This window comes from Hemiscyllium ocellatum, chromosome 19 (assembly GCF_020745735.1).
Source record: "Hemiscyllium ocellatum isolate sHemOce1 chromosome 19, sHemOce1.pat.X.cur, whole genome shotgun sequence".
NCBI lineage: Eukaryota > Metazoa > Chordata > Chondrichthyes > Orectolobiformes > Hemiscylliidae > Hemiscyllium > Hemiscyllium ocellatum.
The window spans coordinates 47,649,148-47,669,842 of NC_083419.1; the positions used below are offsets into that span (position 1 = coordinate 47,649,148).

The 20,695-nt window shown below is 40.0% G+C and overlaps 1 protein-coding gene across 2 annotated transcripts in view; it reads left to right on the plus strand.

Moving 5' to 3' along the window:
• Window positions 1-19,648: 19,648 nt before the first annotated feature.
• Window positions 19,649-20,695, plus strand: part of LOC132824965 (protein FAM118A-like) — a 61,683-nt gene continuing 60,636 nt past the window's right edge. For both annotated transcript variants that reach the window (XM_060839889.1, XM_060839890.1), the window contains exon 1: window positions 19,649-20,007. The gene's annotated coding sequence lies outside the window, so the exon portion shown is untranslated. The remainder of the gene's footprint in view (window positions 20,008-20,695) is intronic.

Genomic DNA, 20,695 nt, shown 5'->3' on the forward strand with positions numbered 1-20,695 from the left:
CTGTGGGAGGAAACCAGAGCATCCGGAGGAAACCCACGCAGACATGGGGAGAATGTGCAAACTCCACACAGTCGCCTGAAGGTGAAATCAGACCTGGGACCCTTGTGCTGTGATGCAGCAGTGCTAATCACTGAGCCACCCTACCTGCAGGAGGTCACCTAGGGGTACAAAAGATTCAGGTACAAAAACATTTTAATTGGCCTGGAATGCACAAGGATGTAGTTACCTTTTGCCAACATGTCATACATGCCAAATGGTAGGGAAGTCACAGGTGGTAATAAAACTAGCACGTTTGTTGCCAATCACTACATTTGAAGAACCTTTCACTCAAGTTTCGATTGATTGTGTAGGTCCCCTCCTGAGATCTAAAAAGTGGGAACCAGTACTTGTTAAGCATATTGAATGTGCCTACAAGATTTCTGGAGGCAATTCCATCATGGACTATCAAGGCAAATATGGTGATAGAAGAGTTAGTAGCTTTCTTCACATGTATGGGCTACCCAGAGAGATTCAGTTGGACCAAAGGTCAAATTTTGCTGCTAGGCTGTTTAAGGAGATTTTAAATAGCTTAGGTATATAGCCCTTTAAATCCAGTGCATATCGTTCTGAATCCCAGGGATGTTTTAGAAAGGCGGCATCATATCTTGAAGACCATGTTGATAGCAAACTGTCAGGATTACCCAAATGATTGGGATAAAGATATCCCATTCATATAGTTTGCCATTAGAGATGCCCCAAACAAACCTACTCAGTTTACTCCCTTTGAAATTAATATACGAAAAATTGATAGAACCAAAGTCGGAGATCTCACACTTAGATAATGTATCAGAGGTAAGAGAGAGATTAAACTGAGTAGGTGAGTTAGCTAACCAGCATCTAAGGAGGTCACAGCATAGAATGAAGCAGATAGCAGATGAAAGCTATGAGACTCGTATGTTTTCTTGAGGGGATAATGTGTTAGTACTGTTATCAGTGAGAGGCGATCCCTTCAAAGCCAGGTTTAGTGGTCCCTATCAAATTGAGTAAAAGTTGAGTCAGGTGAACTATTTAGTAAAGATGCCGGATAGAAAAAAAGATATTGAGTATGTCATGTGAACATATTGAAACCGTGAGAAAGAACTGGAGAAACAGGTGATAATTACTGCCCCACAGAGTGAGAAATCAAAGCCTGATGATGTGGATTTTGAGGTGCCTCAAAAGATTAAAAACTGAAGAGGTCTTTAAGCAGTGGGATAGGTTAGTATGCCAACTGTCTCGGGAGCATAGAATGCAGTTGAAATATTTGTTACTGCAATACAAGGACATATGTGAGAATCACATGAAGAGGACTAATGCTATTGTACGTGAAGCACAGTTAGGAAATACTGCTCCGATAAAACAACATCGCTATAGGCTTAATCCTTTCAAAGCCAGACAGGTTCAGATAGAGGTGGAGGCTATGCTTGATGAGGACATCATCGAAACAAGCCAGAGTGTGTGGATTTCGTTGACCATTTTAATTCGCAAACCGGATGGGACTCAAGGATTCTGCGTGGATTCTGTGGAAGGTCAACGCCGTTATAAAATCAGACTCATGTCCAATTCTTAGACTGAAGAACTGTATTGAAGAAGTTGGACAACTTTCACAAGTTGGATTTAATGCATGGTTATTGGCAGATACCCTTATCAGAGTTGGTGAAGGAAATTTCTGCATTTGTAACTCCAAATGGGCTATATCAGTTTAAAGTGATGCCTTTCGGAATGAAGAACACGCCTGCCACATTCCAATGACTCATGAACTAAGTTGTGGCTGGGTTAACAAACTGTGCAGTCTATTTGGACAATGAAGTGATCTTTAGTAAGTCCTCGAAAGATCACATTGGTACAGTTGGCAGAGCTCTTTGAATGACTATGAGAAGCATAACTGCTGATAAACTTAAATAAACTAAATTCGCGAAAGCAGAGGTGACATGCTTGGGATATAACGCCAGTCATGGAAGGTTGACCTCACGGAACACAAAATTTAAGGCCATCGACGAATTTCCACAACCAATCTCAAAGAAAGAGGTGCTTCAATTCTTAGGACTCAGCGGATTCTATCGGAACTTTGTTCTAAACGTCAGCAGTGTTGAGGCACTATTAACCGATTTGCTGAAGAAGAACATAAAGTCTTGGTGGACAGAACCATGCCACGAGGCATTCAACCATTTGAAATCAATATTCACCACCAAACCAGTTTTAGCTACACCAAACCTTTCAAACCTTTTAAAGTCGCCTTCGATGCTAGTGACATTGGAGTTGGAGCTATACTCCAACAGGAAGATAAGGATGGAATTGAACTGCCAGTTGGTTACTTGTTGAAGAAGATCAACATCCACCAAAGGAAATACTCCACAACTGAAAAGGGACTATTGAGTTTGGTACTAGCCTTACAACATTTTAATGTGCATGTCATAAATAATGTATCATAGACGGTTGTGTACACTGACCACAATCCGCTTACATTCTTAAAACATTTCAAAGATAAGAATATGAGACTATATCGTTGGAGTCTGATTAGATTCCCTACAGTGTGGAAACTGGCCTTTCGGCCCAACAAGTCCACACCGACCCTCCGAAGAGCAATCCACCCAGACCCATTCCCCTACATTACTAATGCACCTAACATTATGGGCAGTTTAGCATGGCCAATTCACCTAACCTGCACTTCTTTGGATTGTGAGAGGAAACCAGACTACCTGAAGGAAATCCACACAGACACGGGGAGAATGTGCAAACTCCACACAGACAGTCACCTGAGGCTAGAATCAAACCTGGGACCTTGGTGCTGTGAGGCAGCAGTGCTAAGCACTAAACCACTAAGCCACCATGCCACCTTTATGTTACAGATTTTTAATTTAAAAATCATGCATGTAGTGGGTCGGAAGAATGTAATCGCAGATGCATTATTGCAGATTTAACTGATAGAGTTTAGATGAGATTTGTATTTATGCATTTTTTATATGTATATAGGTATTTGGGAAGAGGTTAAGGTGAACTTACATTAAAGTTATCTGTATGTTCGGGTAATGTGTTTAAAAGGTAGAGAAAAAAATGAAGCCATCTTTTCATATGATGGTCCATTTGTTTCTTAGGGAGGGAGGTGTTATGAAGATGTGGGTGAATTTTAAAAGAGTTAAAAGCTAGCAGTGACAGCACCAAGTGTTCTTAATAAGATACAATGCAACATATGCTCCAGCTACTGGTGTAGCTGGTTGCCTGGAAATAATACAAAAATGTGAATTAGGCCAATCAGTTCAAATTGTACCCCAAAAAGGTATCAAATTCCAATCAAGTTTGAAATGAGTATATTGACAATCTTAAAAGCTAATGGCACAATCCACTGCTTTGAGGGTATAAGATCGGGGAGAATTGAAGAGTTTAGATGAGAACTGCCAAGCCCCAGCATGTAAACAGACTGCTTGAAAAATAGCTCTCTTAAAAGGTACCGATTTTGATCAGCAACCTATGAAGCAGAAATCCCCAAGAAGAACAAAAGAAGACACAGGAAGATCCAAATAGAACCAAAAGCTGCCTGGTTTTGAAACAAGAAGTTTGGTTTTGTAAATCTTAATTGGGAGTTTTATTGGACTAGTATTATAGAAGGGAAGGTAAAAGATAGGTTAGAGTAAGGAATTGTGAATAGTTGTTAATTAATTGTTCTCTGTTATACTTTAAGAAATAATGTTGTTAATTTTTACTTTACATAGTTCTTGGCCACTTGAATTTTTAAACTTACTGCACAAGATTAATCTTTTCTGTGTTGCTGGTTTTAAATTAAGCAGGAGGGTTTACCCTGTGCTGTAACAACAGTCATGGAAACCATGTAGAAAATCATTATTGTAGATAAGTTGACTAGTTTTATGCCCAAGTTGAAAGAAATAAGAAATGGCTTAAGTTGAGACTTTTTACTTATTCTTGTTTAACTAAAATACTTGCTGAAGTATGTACATCCAGTAGTAAGTACTCATTGGGTATTTGGAATGAAATGGATCATCAAAGAACTCAAAAGTCTTTTGAATAATGCATCGAGGCATCCATTCCTGAAAAAGGGTATTAATTAAAAGACTGCAGCAGGGTACATTGCAATAGATGGTGAAAGGAGACTCTGAGGAAGACCCCAATCAAACTCTCCTGAGGTTCCATAAGCCTCAAGTATCAAGAATAGCCACAGAACTGTTCATGCATCCTATCCGTCCTGCCGAAGAGGACTAATGCATTCTACTTATCATGACTTTACGTTTTGCTGTTTAACCAGTAATGCTATATCCCATCATAAACAAATTAAAATTCAACATTCTACCATATTGAATTGATTAATTGGAAAATGATAACTCTCAAGAAACTTTCTAAATCCAATTCGGAGTATCTTTTAAAGATTAAAATTCTTGCATTTCCTTTGTGCTGTAACCATTCTATCTATAATAACTCACAATGTAGTTCTGGTTTTCTTTGATGCACATATAATATTCATTAGTTATTGTGAGGTGATATACTTGTACAGGTAGATGTTGAAAAGTGTGGCGCAGGAAAAGCACAGCAATTCAGGCAGCTCCTTGGATGCTGCCTGACCAGCTGTGCTTTTCCAGTGCCACACTTTTCGACACTGATCTCCAGCATCTGCTGTCCTCACTTTCTCCTTGTACAGGCAAATGGTTACTAAGCTGTGATGTAACATAATGCTTGCTGTTGCTATGTTGCTTTATGGTAGGTTGAGCCTCGCAGGTAACTGCTGGGTTTGATTTTGGCTGGAGATGGGAGCATCAAAGAAAACTAACAATGAAAAAGAGGTCGCAAATAGGGGTGGGTAATAGAGGCATCTCTCCTTATTCCTTATGACATAATTTCTCACCCTGAAGAACAATTGGCATGTGGGCCAATTTCTTGACTAGAGACTCATGTTGGTCACTGAACTTTTCGTTTTAAAACGTTTTTACAATATTTATTCTTATATATGTTCCATAGGATGAAAATGCCACTGCAAGACAGATGTCTTCACTCAACCTCAACGACTACGTCACATTCAAAAGCGTGGCGGAGTGCATGCTGGATGTTACCTTATTCATGTGCAATACAACACAATTGGTTGGAGTTCTTGAACAAGGGCCTGAATTTAAATACTATGTTTCTCTTATTATCCTGATTAGTCTCTCTCTTATACTTCAAATTGTGATTTTTATCCTGCTTGTTTTTTGTGGTAAGTAAATCTATTTCTCTTATTCACTTCTATATATTGACAGCTGATGTAAAGAACTGGTGGTTTACCAAACCTGATTATGTGAAGATCCTCAATGTTATCAGGAGAGATAGAGTTATCAACCACATTGCAGTTAAGCAATTACATAATGTTGAACCATAGCCCTAGAATTTGTTTTAGGCCTGATTTTAGTTGGCATGTCAACCAGCTGTTGTTTTGTGCCACATATTAAAATAACTTCAAGTCACTGTGCCTAAAATTAAAATGAAAAAAAGGACACTGCACACAGGAATCTTTTATGTATGTACACTCAGTCATCAGTTTCAAAAAAAGTGCTGACAAGTTTTCAGAATGCAATGAACAGCGGACCCTTTTGATACTGATGTCTATGGAATTTGAAATTAAAGGCAAATGAAGAATTTCACAGTTTAATTAGTGATAGACCCATATTTCAAGTTTTTTGTTCCTGAACCAATATATTGTAATAAAGGTTTGGCAAATCAGAATTAGTGTTTTATATTATGATTCGTGCTATATAGATAGATGTGCTATGTCGTGGAAAGAATTGGTATTTTTGATTGATATTGATAAATATCTATTACTGCTAATTTTTGCACAGCAAAAACCAATATGTATGAAGTTGATAACCAGAAAATATTGACGAAGTGCAGCAAAATTACCATTATCCTCGTAGGGGTCACTCTTCTTTTAAATGTTGTCATCACTTCACTTGATCCACAGAAAGTAAATTCTTGATGACTACAGGAATCCAAACTCCTACATCTTGCAGGTGAACATAAGGTGCAGCAGAATCTGCAAGATCACAGCAGCATTCCAAATTAACTCTTCCACATTTTGTCGGTTGGTTTGTAATTCACTTTTCAATAATAAACTTTGTACTTTAATTGGATATGTCCATTAATATTTATTAATGTCAAAGCTTCCACTACATTGGGTACAGAGTTAGTGGAGTTTCATTGCTTGAAGTTGACATTTGCTTTGTTCACACTGATCATTTGACATGAGGGTATGTATTTTCTTCCAGTCAGCTTGTTTACTGTTAACAATTTTTGCTTGTGCTATTGATAAGCAATAAAATAATTGGGAAAAATTGAAAAACACACCATTATTTTGCAAAGCAATATAAATCAAGGTGGAATGCTAAAAGACAAATAAGATGTTTTACTTCTACCCAGATATGCTTAGAATGAATGTGAGACAGGGTTAAGTTAACGCCCTAACTTCTAATGTACACAGTCTCATGTATAATCTCACACCTTCTGTTTATCTGTAACTAAATTAATGCCTTTGCTTATTGTTGCAGACAATGGACAAATAAATTTCACAGTCAAACATATTAAAGCCTGATTGTAACTTGGATAGCAGTCTTGCAGGTTGAGGAGAAGGTAGCAACAAACTGTCCTAACTTTGACAGTGCCCAGGAGATTAAACCTGCAGGCTTCAAATGTATAGATTTATTCAGAATTTTTCCTAATATCAGTGTGAAGTGGCATCTGAGTGGTAGATGGAAGCCAGATGTTGTGTAACTGAAAATCAAAAAAATGCTCAGCAGCACTCATGAATTGCGAGCAGGAGGTTTGCTTGGTGGAATAGTGAAGGCTGAAACTTTCTTTGTTTGGCTGGGTTGAATATCTTCTGATCACAAGCAAAGGCAAGAAAGGCACTCTTTTTCCATTAAGTTATATTGGCAGATAAACCACTATGGCTTCCACATTCTGCAAAAGACAGCAATTGGTATAATTGAGTCCCACTGACTTTGAGCAGGTACCACTCCAGTCACTTTGGTGTTCCATGGCAGTGTTAATTATTCATCAACCTGGCTTCTTCCTAATGTGATTTCAAGTTTGGAAAGACACATATTGAACAATGAGTAAAAAAAGAGATTACAATGGCTGAAATGTAATGGATTCGGTAAATGTTAAAAATTAATATCGAAATCCAAAGTCATGTCTCTGATCCTGAAATTACTTAGGTATTTCAGTGTTTCCATATGATATACAATACTCAAAAGAGAGATGTGGTCAAAGTTTCTTTGTCTTCCATTAATTTAAGATAATCTGTAAATAACATTTCCTCTACGGTGTGCAGCCCAAGTCTATTCTGATGGTCTGCACACGCTAAACAGCATGTCAACATTTTCCCAGCATTGACTTCTGGTTTTCAAGATTGCAGCCAACAAGGACCTCAGTGATCCATGTAGAAAAAAGAAACATCTGTGGAAACATTGTCAATAAGGCTCACGATGTGGCTCATTTCCACTTTTTGAAGTGACATACACAGGGACCCACTCTCTGCAAATTAAAAGAATATGTTCAAGCAGAGCACCTCATTTTAATTACCCAGAAACCTGGAAGTAATTGTTCCCTGTTGCTTTCTCAATGGCAATGTCACAGTCAATCTGTTAACTTGTCAAATAATTTCTCCCTTTTCTCATTGTTGTTTAAATTATTGTGATGATTTAAAGTTGGCATTCTTGTATTTGTCCTGAAGATTGCAAAATGAAAAGCTTCAGCAAATTTCATGCTTTTCAGCAATATTCAAGTTCTGTTTTACAGAACAGTTGTTTACATATTCTTATTCGTTTCAGTTTAATTTGCAGCAGACCCATATTTCAGGTTTATTTGTTCCTGAACCAATATATTGTAATAAATATTTGGCAAATCAGAATTGGTGTTTTATATTATGATCTATGCTATATGGATAGATGCATGTAGAATGTGCTATGTCGTGGAACGAGTTGGAGCTTTTGATTGATATTGATGAATATCTATTGTTGCTAATTTTTGCTCAGCAAAAAAAAACATTAGAATGAAGTCAACAACCAGAAAACATTGAGCAATTACCATTATCCTCATGGGGGCCACTCTTCTTTTAAATGTAGTCATCACTTCACTTGATACACAGAAAGTAAATTCTTGATGATCACAGGAATCCAAACTCCTACATCTTGCAGGTGAACTGAAGGAGCAGCAGAATCTGCAAGATCACAGCAACATTCCAAATTAACTCTTCCACATTGTGTCTGTTGGTTTATAATTCACTTTTCAATAATAAATTTTGTATTTTAATTGGATATGTCCATTTTGGGACTTGGCTTATTAGATTAAAATACACAGTAACTTTACAATGCAATGGCCACCACACTTTTAAAGCAAATACTCATAATCTTAAGCTTTGCTGTTTAACATTATATCAGCACTGTATTAATATTTATTAATGTGAAAGCTTCCACTGTAATAGGTACAGAGTTAGTGGAGTCTCATTGCTTGAAATTGACATTTGCTTTGTTCACATTGATCTTTTGACATTAGGGTATGTATTTTTTTTCATTCAGCTTGCTTACTATTTACAATTTTTGCTTATGTTATTGAGAAGCAATAAAATAATTGAGCAAAATTGAAAAATACATCATTGTTTTGCAAAGCAATATAAATCAAGGTGGAATGCTAAAAGGCAACTAAGATGTTCTACTTCTACCCAGATGTGCTTGGAATGAATGTGAATCAGGGTTAAGTGAACGTCCTAACTACTAATGGACAGTCTTATGTATAATCACACAGCGTCTACTTATTTGTAACTAAATTTATGCCTTTGCCCCATTGTTACACACAATGGAGAAATAAATTCCACAGTCAAACATATTAAAGCCTGATTGTAACTTGGACAGCAGTCTTGCAGGTTGAGGATGAGGTAGCAACAAACTGGCCTAACTTTGACAGTGCCCAGGAGATTAAACCTGCAGGCTTTAAATGTATAGATTTATTCAGAGTTTTGCCTAATATCAATGTGAAGTGGCATTTGAGTAGCAGATGGAAGCCAGGTGTTGTGTAACTGAAAATCAAAAGAACGCTGCACAGTATTCATAAATTGCTAGAAGGAGGTTTGCCAGGTGGAACAGAGAAGGCTGCAAGTTTCTTTCTTTGGCTGGGTTGAACATCTTTCTTTTTTTTACTCATAAGGCAAAGGCAAAAAATGACACTTTTTCCATTAAGTTACATTGGCAGGTAAACCACTATGGCTTCCACAATTTGCAAAACACAGCAATTGGCATAATTAATGAGTCCCACTGGCTTTGAACAGTTACTTTGGCATTCCATGTCAGTATTAATTATTCATCCACCGAGCTTCTTCCTGATGTGTTTTCAAGTTTGGAAAGACATATATTGAACAGTGAGTAATAAAGAGATTATACCAGCAGAAATGTAACGAATTCAATAAATGTTAAAAATTAATATCGAAATCCAAAGTTATGACTCTGATCCTAAAATGACTTCGGCATTTCGGTGTTTCCAAATGAGACACAATGCTCAAAAGAGAGACGGGGCCAAAGTTTCCTTGTGTTCCACTAATTTAAGAGAACAGTTCTTCTAAGATGTGCTGCCCAAAGCCATTCTGATGGTCTGTACACGGTAATTAGCATGTCAACATTTTCCCAGAAATGACTTCTGGTTTTCAAGGTTGCTGCTGACAAGGATCTCAGTGATCCATGTAGAAAAATGGAAAATCTGTGGGACCATCATCAATAAGGCTCATAATGTAGCTAATTTCCACTTTTTGAAGTGACATACACAGGGACCCACTCTCTGCAAATGAAAAGAATATGTTCAAGCAGAGCACCTCATTTTAATTACCCAGAAACCTGGAAGTAATTGTTCCCTGTTGCTTTCTCAATGGCAATGTCACAGTCAATCTGTTAACTTGTCAAATAATTTCTATCTTTTCTCCTGTTGCATAAATTGTTGTGATCATTTAAAATTGGCACTCTTGTATTTGTCCTGAAGAGTACAAGATAAAAAACTTCAGCAAAATATCATGCTTTTCATTAACATTCTAGTTCTGTTTTACAGAACAGTTGATCACATATTCTTACTCTTATTTTTATTCTTTCTCTTACCACACATGGACTGCTCATATATTCCATAAGAATCACACATACCCTCTACCTTCAAACCACTAGTTGTCAGCATAAAGTCCAGCAGGTGCCCTTCTTGCTGTCTATCTGTTCACCACAGCCTTGTTGAAATTTTACGTGGTGCATGCACGTCAGACCCAATTAATGACGAATTAAGGTCCCTATCTATTATCGTAACACTTTATCTAAAACTGGGGAGAATCATGCGATACATACAATCTGACAACTTCAAATGCATGGGCTGGTACCAGACAGTGCAGGAGGAATCTGCTTTGCAAATTCCAGACCCAGTAGAGACACCCCTTCTTTAATATTTCCCAGTGATCTCTTGACCCTGGTCCACCAACAACCTCACTCAGAACCTTAATTGAGGATTTATATATGGAGAAATTGGCATTCCCAACAGTGGTTACCACTTCAGTCATCCACTTGGCTCCATAAAATCTTCACTAATGGTAATACCTTCATAACTAACATTTAGACTTTGTGAAATATTAATCCCTGCAAAAACAGATTTGATGCAGGGTGTGTTTTTTGGCAATTTGTTTTTGCTATATGGTTGCTTAGCTAAGAGTTACAGAGGTACCTGATTTATGGTGATTTACTGTCACTGAGAAAATGATAAATGAATGAATAACAGTGAAGCTGTTGGTATTTATGATGCTGGATGTAGTAAGTGGTCTAGACAGTTATTACATCCATGATCACTATCTCCCTCTTGCTCACCCAAACACTGTCTCTTCACCCTGCCACAAGTGAATATACCAATACTATATTGATTGGGTAGAATGGATAATCAAGACTCCACTTATTTTATGTACAATACTGTACACTTGGAAATACTACAACTGTCTAATATCTGCTTACAACAATTTTTATTTCCTCAGTTGAAGAGCATTTGAATTTTTTGAGGTGGGGTGGAGGACCCATGCTAAAACCCATGGCACCCCTTACACAAAAGTCCAATCCCTTCCATGCAAAAAATATTGCAAGGCTCCACAGGAAAAATAAGTGTTGTGGCTGCCTAGTTGTAAAAAGTGATGCAGTGATTGACTATCCTTTGAATATTCTTTGTTGTCATGTGCATTCAATATAAAATACAGTGAAAAGTGTGCTCTTACGTAAGCACCATTCACATTAATTTAGAATAAAATTTTTTAAAAATATCTTAAAGAGAGTCCAACTTTCCTTCTCCACTGCTACACATACCACCGCCAGAGTCCCACTCCGGGCTTCCCAGCCTCTGCTATGTTGTCGAGAAAGTGTCCCGCTCTGGGCTTCCCAGCCCATGCCATGCTGTCAAAGAGAGTGACCCACTCTGGGTTACACCAGACCACACCATGCTGCTGTCAAGGGCCTACTCTATGTGGAAGCAAGACTCTTGATCCAGGCTTCAAAGGCCAACTGAGTAGCTGCGCTGCCTGTGAAAACACTGCCACTACCTCCCACAAACAAAAGATAAGACCTTTATTTGCAATCTGATAAAAGCAATGTTTCTTACATAACAACATAAAAGTCTTCATTGCACTGGTCACACAAAAGCGTTCAATACATAGATAAAAACAGAGTTTAACACAAATGGGAAAACACCTATATACGTTTCCATCACAAAAAATAAATATCTTCCTCAATTGTTCTTTTCAAGGATTGAAAATTAGGAACTTCTAAAGTTAGAGCTTGATACATTACAGGCTGGAGGAGCAATTGGTGCAAAAAGGCAATTACATTTTTTACCTATTATTCAACATTGAGGTAGCAGCCTTTTCCATTCTCTTGGCAGGGGAGTTTAAAGTGTTGTTGATGGAATGTTCATTTAGCTTCACTTCTTACCGTGTAAATTGCAAAATGTCTGTTTCAAGGCAGTTAGTTTTAACCCCCAAAGCAGCATGGCATCATTGAAATCTGCTTTGTGCACTGCAGAAAGTTGGTGCTGAATTGTGAAAGCTTAAATGATGAAATTGGCCTGCAGGCTGCCCAATGAACATAAATACAAGACATAGAAGCAGATGTAGGCCATTTGGCTCATTGAGTTTGCTCTGTTTTTCAATGAGATCATGGCTGAACAAATAATTCTCAACTGCACTTTCCTGCCTTTTCCCCATAACCTTTAATTCCGTCGGTCCTGAATATACTTTATGATCCAGCTTCTGCAGCGCTCTGTGGTAAAGACTTCACTACCCTCTGAGAGAAGGAAATCTTCCTTATCTGCCTTAAGTGGTTGACCCTATACTCCAGGGGAGATTATGCCTTTCAGTTCTAGACTCCCATAAGTGGTAACAAATTTTCAGCATCCACCTTATCAAACCTCCTCAGAATCTTACATGGTTCAATAAGAGTGTCTCTTATTTTTCTAAACTCTACACTGTACAATACTCAACTTCATAAGAAAATCCTTCCAAACCGGGGATCAACTTCATGAATCTTTTCAAGACAGTCCATAATGCTACTCTTAGATAATGTGGCTAAAAATGTTCACAGTATTCTAAGAGTGGTCTAAGTACAACCTTGTATAGTTTTAGCAAGACTTCCCTGTTGTTAAATGCTATTCTTTTTTAAATAAAACCAATATTCCATTTGCCTTCCCTGTTACCTCTGAACTTCCATTCTATATCACTGACCTCATTCCTTGTGAGCTTTTTATTTGTTTGGTGAAACTGAAATACAGTGTCATTTAAAATTTGAATTTAAATTTTGAGCCACAGAAAAATTCTTGATTCACTGAGATGAATTTTGATTTTAGAGCAGACAGTCACTCATTGGGACCTTCCTCCCCACCCCTCCCTCAAAAAGACATGCAGACAGGTTCTATGTTCAATTAAAAGAGTAGGGGTGCTCCTGAAGATGTACAATCAATTAGAGGCCAGCTACTTCTCAGCCATTTTTTAAAAGAAATAAAGCACTCAGGACACCAATCTTGGAGTTAGGGGCACGGACACAATTTTAGAGGTCAGCCTTTGGCTGCAACTCCACCTTGATAGTTGGGAAGGACCTATAAATCTGTCGACAGGCAGCTAAACCACTTCCCTCTGCATCAGAAAATTGAAGGCTGACTGGAAAATTCCAGTTGGTCTCCATTGCCCATATTTACCAAAACTGTTAACAAGCACAGTCATCTGCCCAAAATGTGGAGCAGGTGGCTTGAAGGGTGCAACCTGTGCCTGTATTAATTAAAGTAGTTGATATTCAGAATGGGGAATTCAGGAAATCAGCATGTTGGCTAGGCTCCCCGCCGTCTTCCTGACCAAAGTGGGATCTCAAACTCCTTCCCTTTGAGCAGTGTTAAGGCAGATATTGTGGATAATGTGAAAGAAGGATTTATCCTTCACCTGACTGTATTGGCGCTGCCTCATGCTCCCACGAGGAGGTTGAACAGTTCATCAACTTTACCAACACCTTCCATCCCGACCTCAAATTCACCTGGACTGTCTCAGACTCCTCCCTCCCCTTCCTAGACCTTTCCATTTCTATCTCGGGCGACCGAATCAACACAGACATCTACTATAAACCGACTGACTCCCACAGCTACCTGAACTACACCTCCTCCCACTCTGCCCCCTGTAAAAACGCCAACCCATATTCCCAATTCCTTCGTCTCCGCCGCATCTGCTCCCAGGAGGACCAGTTCCAATACCGTACAGCCCAGATGGCCTCCTTCTTCAAGGACCGCAGATTCCCCCCAGACGTGATCGACGATGCCCTCCACCGCATCTCCTCCACTTCCCGCTCCTCCGCCCTTGAGCCCCGCCCCTCCAACCGCCACCAAGATAGAACCCCATTGGTTCTCACCTACCACCCCACCAACCTCCGTATACAGCGTATCATCCGCTGTCATTTCCGCCACCTCCAAACGGACCCCTCCACCAGGGATATATTTCCCTCCCCTCCCCTATCAGCGTTCCGCAAATACCACTCCCTTTGTGATTCCCTCGTCAGGTCCACACCCTCCACCAACCCAACCTCCACTACCGGCACCTTCCCCTGCAACCACAAGAAATGCAAAACTTGTGCCCACACCTCCTCCCTTACTTCTCTCCAAGGTCCCAAGGGATTCTTCCATATCCGCCACAAATTCACCTGTACCTCCACACACATCATCTATTGCATCTGCTGCACCCGATGTGGCCTCCTCTATACTGGGGAGACGGGCCGCCTACTTGCGGAACGCTTCAGGGAACACCTCTGGGACGCCCGGACCAACCAACCCAACCACCCCGTGGCTCAACACTTTAACTCTCCCTCCCACTCCACCGAGGACATGCAGGTCCTTGGACTCCTCCATCGCCAGAACATAACAACACGACGGTTGGAGGAAGAGCGCCTCATCTTCCGCCTGGGAACCCTCCAACCACAAGGGATGAACTCAGGTTTCTCCAGTTTCCTCATTTCCCCTCCCCCCACCTTGTCTCAGTCGATTCCCTCGAACTCAGCACTGCCCTCCTAACCTGCAATCTTCTTCCTGACCTCTCCGCCCCCACCCCACTCCGGCCTATCACCCTCACCTTGACCTCCTTCCACCTATCACATCGCCATTGCCCCTCCCCCAAGTCCCTCCTCCCTACCTTTTATATTAGCCTGCCTGGCACCCTCTCCTCATTCCTGATGAAGGGCTCTGGCCCGAAACGTCCTTGGATGCTGCCTGACCTGCTGTGCTTTAACCAGCAACACATTTTCAGTTGGCAAGATATCCAGAGTGAGGCAGTGGCTGGAGGCCTGGTCCAGGAGACTCGGCGAGTTCACAATGCCTGGCATGTAGACTGAAGGTGAGGCTGAGGGCTGGCACAGATGGTGACTGGATCGGAGGCTTTGGCAGTCCAGCTGAAAGCATGGATCAGTACTTTGGCAAATTGAGATGCCAGGAATAACCTCAAGGCAGAGATGGAGATCGCCTTGACATCTGTAGCAATGACACGAGCAGGGAAAATTGAACCAGTATGGGGAAAATGTGCCAAAGCGGAGGAGATCCAGCCCTTGTAGGAAATGCAGTTATAGCATGATGAAGCACTTAAGAAAGACTGAACTGGCTGAACTTTTAAGTTTATTTCTTCATTTTTCAACTTAATTCTCAGAAGGACTGTAATATTTAACTTTTATTTATTTATTTCTTTGTTTTACACTATAGTAAGAGTGACTGTAATGTTTAACTGTTAACTTTGTTCATTATTTCTTTCTACCTTGTTCTTAAGTGTTTCTACCTTGGTACTTTTACCTAAGATGGCGCCATGCATGGCAACTTGAAAATTTTTCATGTACTCCTTTACTTTTGCACTTGGAGTACATGTGACAATAAAGTCTAAATCTAAACTGATTTTGATTGAGAATGAAGGATACTGATTGAGGATGATCAGCCATGATTATAATGAATGGTGGTGCTGGCTTAAAGGGCAGAATGGCCTACTCCTGCACCTATTGTCTAAACCTGAATCATTAATTGCTCAACTCACCTCATTTCAATGCAGCTTCTCATTTTCCATTCTTTCCTTGAGAAACTAGGAGGTGCTAATCTAATAGGAAAATCAGAATGATTACTTGGTGATAGCAGCTCAGTGTTTGCCTCTTCAGATTTTCATTCAACTCTGTTTTCACCACAAGGTCCTTTCCATATCCATCACACCTTCCTCCTGCTTTCATCAATACAAGTTGGCAAGAGCAAACCATAAGTCTCAACATATCATCATGCTTGCTCTTGGCCAAAATCACACTCCATTTCAGTCCTCCAAGGACTTCATTTTTTTTTCATCTATGACTAATATGTTTCTGTCAGGTCCCTTTGCACATAGGAATAAACACAAATCTAATGCATCTACACTGGATGCATCTTATAGTCCTTAATTCCTTAGCTCTCATTCATTTTGCCCTTACATGGACACTGCCAGCCTCAATGGCTTGAATTGCTTTTTAGCGCACAGGCTCTTCTGTGCTTAGTTACACCCACTAACTTCTGTGGCTTTCTTAACTTTGTAGAAGGGCTCTGGCCCGAAACGTCGAATTTCCTGTTCCTTGGATGCTGCCTAACCTGCTGTGCTTTAACCAGCAACACATTTTCAGCACAGAGAGACAGACTTGTCACACCTAGGAATATAGAACAGTCCAATGAGTGGACATGGCATTATACTACATATTAGACACATTACTGACATACCTACAGCATTTGCCAGCAGCTTACGTGGCAAATGCAGTGCATGTGCTTCAATGGCATTTCTGAAGTCAAAGGGGACTAATGCCTAATCAGGTCAAGGAGGACCATGCTCAGTCAAGGGACTTGTCTGATTTCAAGCCAGGGGGTTAGTCACAGTACGTCCAGTATTAAAAAATTCCTAACTCCAGACTAGGTTTTCCCTCAAGAATAAGGCTTCTCTGAAATGCTCTGAGATCTACCAATGGGCCTGATTGAATGGTGTTACAACATGGGGTAAATCCCTCTGCTAATTTAAACATGACACACATAGAACCTCACCTCACACCGTAATCTGTTAAATTTCAAGAAGGAAAGAACTATCCCAGAGGTCACTATTTAAGGTAAACATTCACAATGTTATTCTTAAAGTCCAAAAGAGAACACTAAACAAATATTTACAGCTCCATTCTCTTAAACATATCTTTTATCTCCCATTCTACAATGCTTGTCTGATAAAAGAAACCTGATTAAGATTTACAAAAAGATTCAACTTTTAAAACCAGCTAGCTGTCGAATCTTCTCTTTGTATCTTCCTCTGCAGATTTTCCTCTGTCACCTTTTCTTCAGTATTCTGCTTCACAGATCTTTCATATGAACAGGTACCCTTCAAACAGCTATTCAGCTAGCAGCATGTACATGTTGGTGCTTGGCAGTTCTTTGTAGTTCTCCCACTAACTGTTCAAAATGTCCAGTTTTATACCCCAAAACATCAGATCATTTCATTGGTTTTGATGTAATCAAAAAGATTATATTTCAAATTCGATTGGATTTTGATATCTTGGGTCATCATTTAAACTGAATTTGAATTTGTTTTTGTTCCATAGCAACAAATAGCTGGAGTTGTGTTTCGATCAAGTGTTACATTTTTACCTTGTTCAGGACACTCTGAGCTTTCAAACAGTCCTTGCTAGCCTTTCAACTCTCTTAAAGGTACAGTACGTACTCACACCTTCATATAAATGAACATAAATCTAGCAAGTTGTAAACATTTCTTAAACATTATAAGTCTTACAGGACTACTCCTGACACAGAATGGGAACGCATTTCCTGAAATTGGCCAGTTCTTAAGATGCCTAAGAATATAGGAGGTACCATCAGTAAGTTCACAAGTACAGTGATAGAGCCACAGATTCATACAACATGGAAACAAACCGTTCGGTCCAGTTGGTCCATGCTGACTATGTTCCCGAACTAAACTAGTTCCACTTGACCATATTTGGCCCATATCCCTTCAAACCTTTTCGGTTCAAGTATTTATCCAAATAACTTTACAATATAACAGTGCAAATATCAATTGTTCAATATGCATAACTCTAGCCAATGCATTACAGTCGGCCTTTAAAAAGATGTATAAAACCACAACTGAACCAATAATAAGGATTAGGCAACTGAGGAATGAGGAAAGACTGAGGAAGCATAATTCACGGAAATTATTTCAAAACCTTGACCTTGTAGCAAACTACGCAAAAGTGATGACTGCAGATGCTGGAAACCAGAGTCTAGATTAGAGTGATGAAGGAATGATGAAGGGCTTTTGCCCGAAACGTTGATTTTCCTGCTCCTCAGATGCTGCCTGACCTGCTGTGCTTTTCCAGCACCACTCTAATCTAGACACTTGTAGCAAACTACTACCAGAATGCGAGGGTCAAGTCCAGTGTAGAAAAGAAAGCTGTAAACTTGGATTCAACTGGTTCACATAGAAAATAAGTGAGTGTTTGGATTAGAGATATCAGACAGAGAGTATCAGGAAACCAGAGAACAATCTGGAAAGATCTGAGGGTAGCACGGTGACTCAGTGGTTGGCACTGCTGCCTCAGTACCAGGAACCCAGGTTCAATTCCTGCCTCGGGCAACTGTCCGTGTGAAATTTGCACATTCTCCCTATGTCTGTGCAGGTTTCCTTCGGGTGCTGCGGTTTCATCCCACAGTCCAAAGATGTACAGGTTAGGTGAATTGGCCATGCTAAATTGCCCATAGTGTTAGGCGCATTAGGAGACAGTGAAGTCTGCAGATGCTGGACATCAGAGTTGAGAGTGTGTTGCTAGAAAAGCACAGCAGGTGAGGCAGCATCCGAGGAGCAGGAAAATCGACATTTCGAACCAGAGCCCATTATCAGGAATGAGGCTGGGATCCTCAGAGATGGAGAGATAAATGGGAGGGGGGATGGAGGTGGGGCTAGGGAGAAGGTAGCTGAGAGTTCAATAGGTGGTTGGTGGTGGGGGTAAAGGTGATAGGTCAGAGAGGAGAGTGGAGCAGATAGGTGGGAAGGAAGATTGACAGGTCATGAGAGCAGTCCTGAGTTGTGAGGTTGGAACTGGGGTAAGGTGGGGGAAGGGGAAATGAGGAAACTGGTGAAGTACACATTGATGCCCTGGGATTGAAGGGTTCTGAGGCAGAAGATAAGGCGTTCTTCCTCCAGGCATCGGGTGGTGAGGGAGTGGCGATGGAGGAGGCTCAGGACCTGTATATCCTCAGCAGAGTGGGAAGGGGAGTTGAAATGTTCAGCCATGGGGTGGTGGGGTTGATTGATGCAGAGCACTTTAGAGAACATCTCTGGGACACCTGCACCAACCAATCCCACTGGCCCGTGGCTGAACGTTGATGTGTTATTTGATACAATAAATGCACCATTTTGCACTGGGATTGATCCTTAACTGCATGTCACATTGGGCGATTTATCTGATTTGCTGTCATCAGATCTATGTACAAGTTTGTCGGCTTTTATAAATGATGTGACAGAAATCACTCTGTCCCAGTTCCATATTAAGTTAATGAAACAAACATAAGTATATAAGTTTAATTGTATAAACAAGTTATATGCTGAAAGAGCATTTTTAGGACAGTGGGCTGAATGGTACATTTTCATGATAAAATTTGTAACTTCTATCAGTGACAGACGTTAATGCTGAATATTTATTATAAGTTCTGATATCTAATATTTTATTGTAGCATTTTGTAACTATTTCAACCAAAATATTTTCTCATGATTGAGCTACGTAATATTTTCAATATGAAAATTAATACATTAGTACTAATTTAGTCTATTTCCATGTGGGCGATTAAAAGTAAAGGAGCTAACTGTGAACTTACCATAAGCTAAAACTCGAAATGTTTGAATAGGATGAAATGAGATCATCAAGAAAAACGATGCAACTGCAACATCCCCTCAAACCTTTCTTTTAACTGTTGACTTTTCTCCAAGGCTGGTAGAGGAGCAGCGGAACCTTTTTTCTTGGTTCAATTTACTCTCCCGCGCCGAAGGGTGGTTAGGCGGACGGCATTTGGGTGAGCACTCGCCGGGTGATTTAACAGAAAATAATCGAGAATCGTTTGAAAAGAGCTCTGCGTGACAAGTGACGTTTGTTTGCTTGTGTCCTCGCGCTGGTGCTCGGGAGTGGGGGAAAGCAACCGCTGTTGCTCGAGCGGGGCAGGGGACTCAACAGCCGGTTCCCAAACAGCGTACAGCCTGCTTTGGACACTTATACCGGGTTTTAGAGCAGCCGACAAGAACACGCACTCAAGTTGCTCTGTCACTTTTGTTTTAGTTGGCAATACACTTCGTATTTCTCTTGTGGAGAAACAGGGAAAGGGCAGCACAAGGCTTTGCAACTGCTTTGTTCGTTTCTTCGAGCTTCCGCCCTTCCGAGTTCACACTGCTGATTCCGAGGAAGGAAACAAATGCAGGTAAGAAATGTATATATTTTTAACACGCACCAAAAAAAAAGGTTTTGAAAATCCAGAGGCCTCTCAAGTACTGGTGAATAATTCTCCTTTGAAGTGCTCCTTCAACGATTTTGGTTGCAATAACTTAAAATTGTGTCATTTTAATTCATTTAAACTGTGGCATTTAGGTAGTTCTTAAACTTTCCAGCAGATCCCATTGTAAAAAATCTACCTCTCTGGATTATTTATATGGTTTTAGATATCTTTAAGTGGAGATAAAACTCTTTGTCAGCTGAAATTGTTTTTTGTCCTGTTGAATGAACTGGTGTTCAGTGTTGATTTACGGATCAGTACTTATGTAGGAAATTGATATGGCAGTATCTTATTCTAAAATTTATTTATTTTTGGCATTACTGATAAAGACCGCAGTTTTTGCCAATCCCTCGAAGATTAGGTAATCTGCATTCCTTGCAACCAAAAAAGCTCGCTGGAATCAGCACTGTTGCTGTGGTTTGGAAGTCACCTGTAGCTTAGACTGGATAGGCTAGATTCCCTTCCCTATGCCACTGTTGTCCAATAAGGTTTTGATGCTGCCAAATTTGTCGTCATGTATGCCATATGATAGTTTGTTTTCAATATTAATATGTAAAAAAAAATTTTCTTTTTTTTAAAATTGTGGACTGAAATGAGAACTGTTTTAAAAACTTGC